Genomic DNA, 5,633 nt, shown 5'->3' on the forward strand with positions numbered 1-5,633 from the left:
AAGTCACATCTTCAACCTCTACATGTTATTGCTTGTATGAGTGGTATATGCATCAAGGTATTGGATGACAAAGGAGCCGCAATCAGTTTGTTACCAGAAAGAATGTTGATGAAAGTGAAAAAATACTTCGATGGTTTGATTCCCACTAATATTTCAGTTACTGATTTCAGAGGAGTTTCGACACTTACAAAAGGTTTGGTAACTCTCTAAGTTCAAGTAGGGTCGTCATCTCGAACTACTATTTTTATCGTAGTTCCATCAAAGGCTAGTTATAATGTCTTGCTGGGTCGAGATTGGATTCATGGTGTTAGGGTTGTACCTTCAACTGTGCACCAAAGTGTCCTTATTTGGACTGATGAAGGAAAAACTGAAGTGATAAAGGCAGATTCAAGTCTTTATGTCGAGCAGATGCATGTTGACTTTAAGGTTTATAATGACAAATTGAAACCACTTAATGTTGACAAGATGCTCAATTATTACAATTGTAAAGACTGTTTTTTTTTTAACTTCAGAAGGGCTTAATGTGAAGCAGCGACACCCGAAGCTTGATTACACAACTACTGGTTGGAAGTGAAAGTCGAGCATTCAGTTCAATTGCATCTTAATCATGGCTGACGAACAAGATGTGTTGAACTATTATGTTCTTTAAAAAGTTATTGAGATAATTTAAGTGTCTTTCGTGTTAGGAATGATTCTTCTGATGAAGTTGAACCAGATAGTAATTTAAATTCAGTATTTTCAATTCCAAATATAGCTTTGATTCCTAAAATCAAATCTAGTTATGTGTTAAATGCTACATGTATTTCCATTCCTAGGGTTAGTATTATGGACCAGTATGGCGTCGATATGTCTAAAGATCTCAGTATTGTAAATGATTTGATTGCGGACTCAGTCAATAATAAATTTTACTTTGCTTCGTATGATCTAGTTGATCTTTCTTTCGATTTCATTTATGATTTGGAGCCTTTAGGTTTTGAGAAAACTTCAGTTGATGATGCTCATATCGAAAAAGGGTTCGAATCTCAAGATCAACTTGAAGAAATTAATTTAGGATATGATGATGATTACAGACCTACTTATATTTGCAAAAATCTTAGTGAGCAATTTTGAACGAAGTTGATTAATTTGTTGATTGAATACAAAGATTGTTTTACTTGGGATTATGATAAAATGCCTGGTCTTGATCGTTCGTTAGTAGAATATAGATTGGCATTAAAGCCATTTTCTCAACTAGTGCAACAAGCACCTAGACGTTTTGCCCCATGAAATCAATCTCAAAATTAAAGAAGAAATCGAAAGGTTAATCAAAGCAAAGTTTATTCGAACAACTCGCTATGTCGATTGGGTATCAAACATCGTGCCAGTAATGAAAAAGAATGAGAAGCTTTGCATTTGTATCGATTTTTGTGCTTTAAATAATGTTACTCCTAAAAACAAATATTTTATACCTATAGCAGATATGTTAATTGTAACACCCTAACAATCCAAAAGTCACTCGTCTGGCTGCGTTACTCTAAATTGCTCGGGTATTACGACAACTCTTATACTATTTAATACTAAAATATGAGCCTGTTTAAAACTTTAAACCACAATACTGCTCCAAAATACTTTTGTTAGGTAACGTACATCCATACATACCATACAACTTACAAAACTCACAAAGAGTATATATATATATATATATATATATATATATATATATATATATATATATATATATATATATATCAAATAATTTTACAAGCATTAACTAATACAATTCCTATCCCTCTTACAGAATGTATAAAGATAAAGGCGAGGGAACAATAAATAATAACTAAAGCAATACAAAACATCACGACAACAACTAGAAAAACTCTTCGTGACTTCTGCGTCCATATCCTGAAAAGGAAAATTTGTAGGGGGGTGAGAACATCATCCTCGAAAGGGTTCTCAATAGAGGGTTTTGGGAAATTACTATAATAGGATACATGAAGGTAAAACTGTTACAGTGATTAATAACCGCCTTATGCATCTTTTCAAAAACAACGGTTTACTATAAAAGAAAAATCTGAAATCTTTTTTGAAGAGGAATTGTTCATTTCTTGAAAATTCAAAAGCCTTTCAAAAGGTTTATCTATGCTGATCCAAATTAGTTTTTCATACTTTTCCAAACTAGAAACATCAACCAGACATGGCCTTCGGCCCACCTTATGATCAACCACGGCTCTAGGCCCAAACAACCCAAACAACAACCATTCACCACAGTCCAACAGAGTCTCAGTCGCAAGCACAAATAGGAAAGTTTAAGCACAAACAAAAAGTTACTGCAAGTAGAACAATTAGCAGTTAATCACAAATAATCACAAAGGCAAACCAAGTACAACATGCACACCCAAACAATGTCACATAGATGCATATGATGAATGCCTGTCCTAGTGGCTGATGATATCATCTGTCGGTTATAAAGCCAACCCGACAAGTCCTGGTAGCTAACCATTGGACTATCCCTCTGTCGTGCATCCCCAACTCGAGTTATTCACAGTCATAGTCATAATTCACATCCAACACCCTCACTGGTGTATATTCACGGGGGCGAGCTCATCCAGAACTTTCACAGTATCCGGCCACACTTACGACATAGGGTCAGCAGAGTATCAAGTCTCAACCTGGAGCACGTGGTGGCTAGCCACTGCTTCTACCCAGGGAAACTTGTATCTCAGATAATTGGAAGTGCAACAATTACTTTATCAATTCAATAACCATTCATATTCATACTCATCCATCCGGTTCATAATATATTCCACAACCAGCCATGATTCATTATCATATACAGCCATTCTGGCTCATAACATATTCCACAAATAGCCATGATTCATTATCATATACAGCCATTCCAGCTCATAACATAATAGCACTTCCACCATCCAACATCATAAAACTCATAAAATCATCATTCAAGCCATAAATCACTTTTCTCAAAGCACTTTCCTTTGAAAATCAAATTCAATTCATATCAGTCTTAATTTCAAAATCCGCATTCTCAAATCACTTCTAGCTTATAAGCCATCTTTCTCAAAAGGAATTTTCTCTTTCAAAACAAGACACATTTTCACAACATCCTTCTAAAACTTCCAAACAATTTGACAACTAGGCCAAATTAAAAACCTCTTATGAAAGATCCGAAAATCAATCATTCTAAAACTGAATTCGGTAATAGAAATTTCTCAGCAGAGTCTCAAGACTTTAGGGAAGGACAACCTATCTCAATTTCTTAAAAATTCATTGAAACTCTTAAAATCATAGATTCTTGGTTTAAGTAAATAGAGACAGAGTTTATTATAAAACTGGATCATATAAAGTCACAAGTCCCAACCCAATCTAAAGCCAATTCACTTGAAACGGAACTGATTCATTAAATTCAAAACCACTTTCAGGTTCCTCCTTAAAACCAATTCCCTGACTTCTTCCAAAATGTCACAAATGCAATTATTCAATCAAAATCCAATTTCCTTCAAAATCACTAAAAGCTCCTCTGAACGAAATCATTGAGTCTAACTAAAAGCATAAGCCCTTTTTATATTAAAAAAAATCAATATTAGAACATAGAACTTTTCTTCAGTAATTCCTTTCTAAGTAAATCAAACTCAAGACATATGATTTCCTCAAATAAATGAAATTCAAAAACATAACTATTTTCTTAATAAATCGAATAATACAATTTCTCAAATCCCAAGCCTTTCTAAATAACTTTTCAAACAAGGTCTAAGGTTTTTATAGAAATTTCGGCAGCACCTCCCCTAAAACCTGGACTTTGCCACCCTTTCTGGGTCCCAACGAAACCATTCCACAACCCCTTCCACGGGTTCAAAACCAAATCAATTTCAAACCAGACCGATTCCAAAAATTTATATCATTCTCATCTTTCAAGAAAACAAATTCAGACTTAATTCATTTACAACAGATTAAACTTGATTTCAATAACTTTTGAGAAACAATTTTAAAGAAGCATTTCAATAACAGTCTGCTTTACAAAACCGAATAATAATCCAGTCACACAAGCATTCATATTCATCCAAGACAACCAACATCACATAAGACTTATACAATCACTCAAGGCTACAATTTTACCACATAATATCCATATATACTAATTCCAGTATATAAAATGTCCTTTTTCTGAAAAGGCCCCTACCTCAACTCGTCGAATCCATAACCCAAACGCGTCACAGGAACCTTTTTCTCTCAATCCGAAATCACCGGCAACCGCAACCTCAGCTCCAAGCCACTTTCGCGGTGACAACAGCAACTGTAATCGCGACATATAACAACCGAAACTCAATCTTATAGCAATTAACGCCGCAAAACCTCAGCGCAAGATAACAGAACAGTAACTAAAGGGCTTTTGAAACAGAGACGCTTACCGAAACTAGGAAAGAACGGCTGAATCAAGCAGCGGTAGCTCCGACGGTGGTTCTGGCAACAACTGTGCTACACCCGATGACCAGAACGGCAGCAATAACAGTGCAGCAGCTCAGAACAGCAAGCAGTGGTGGCAGTTTTGGTATTTCTGATCGATGACAGCGGCACTGTCAGATTTCGGTACCCATTCTATTCCCACGGTAGCCACAGTAGTGGTTTTGGGCAGCTCTGGTGGCAGTGGAAAGCCTCAGAGTCAACCTAAAGGTGATGATTACAGCTCAGAATGGATCTAGAGCATGGTTAGAGCAACAACAACAGTTCCAGCAGCGGCGGTGGTGTCTTCTCAGATTCCAGAAACTAGAAGCCAAGGCAGAACTGGCGAGCCCTCCTCTTCCAGTGGCAGCGCTGTGGCAAAGAGCACAGCGGCGGCGTCTAGACCGGCGATGACTCCCCAGCCATGGCGGCAGTGGACCAGTCGCGAGAGAGGCAGCAATGCAGACCACATCTCCTCTCCAGCCTCAGACGCGAGATCTCTCTCCTCCACCGATGGTGACGATGATGGCAAGGACTGCAGCGGCGGCGCAACACGGTGAGGGCGACGGAGACGCAGTGAGCTTCAGCCGCGACGAGGAACGGCGTCGTTCTTCTCCTCTGGCTCCCTCCTCCGTGTCACACCAGCGACAATGGCAAACTGGGTGGCGGTGAGGCGTTGCTGGTGGCGAGGGCTGGACGCGGTCTGGTAGCGACACGACGGGGCACGCAGCGGGCTGGGCACGACGGCGAGGTCCCCTTCTCTCTCTTCCGTTCAGCTCTATGAGATCCCCCTCTCTTCTCCCCTTCCCTGATTCTGCTTTCCCCTTCCCTTTCTTCGTTTGTTTCTTTCTTTCTTTTCCTTTTGTCTCTGCGTGTGTGTGTCTAGGGTAGAGGGGCAGCAGTTGTTGCTAAGTTAAGGAAGTTAGGGTTCTTTTTGGTAAAAGTTAGGGTTAGGGTTGTATTGTAATTGGGGATTTGGGTTAACTAGGGCTTGAAAATTCCTAAATCAATTTAGGTTATCTGGTATTTATTTTGAAATCTAATTTAATCTCTAAAATTACTATAAAATATTATTTGTGGTATAAAAATACTAATTGATTTTCAATAAATTATTCTAATTGAAAATACATGGTAATATAATTAATTTTCTTCATCTTTAAACTTAAGGTATTAAATGATATAAATCTAAATCATCTAAA

At 37.8% G+C, this 5,633-nt stretch overlaps 1 long non-coding RNA gene across 1 annotated transcript; it reads right to left on the bottom strand.

Moving 5' to 3' along the window:
• Positions 1-1,575: 1,575 nt before the first annotated feature.
• Positions 1,576-5,369, bottom strand: LOC140176311 (uncharacterized). Its single transcript, XR_011867250.1, has 3 exons — positions 4,404-5,369; positions 4,175-4,288; positions 1,576-1,881 (listed from the first exon to the last, which is right to left on the bottom strand). It is a non-coding gene; the product is annotated as an uncharacterized lncRNA (long non-coding RNA).
• Positions 5,370-5,633: the final 264 nt, after the last annotated feature.

The sequence above is a fragment of the Arachis hypogaea genome, chromosome 11, assembly GCF_003086295.3.
Source record: "Arachis hypogaea cultivar Tifrunner chromosome 11, arahy.Tifrunner.gnm2.J5K5, whole genome shotgun sequence".
Taxonomy (NCBI): domain Eukaryota; kingdom Viridiplantae; phylum Streptophyta; class Magnoliopsida; order Fabales; family Fabaceae; genus Arachis; species Arachis hypogaea.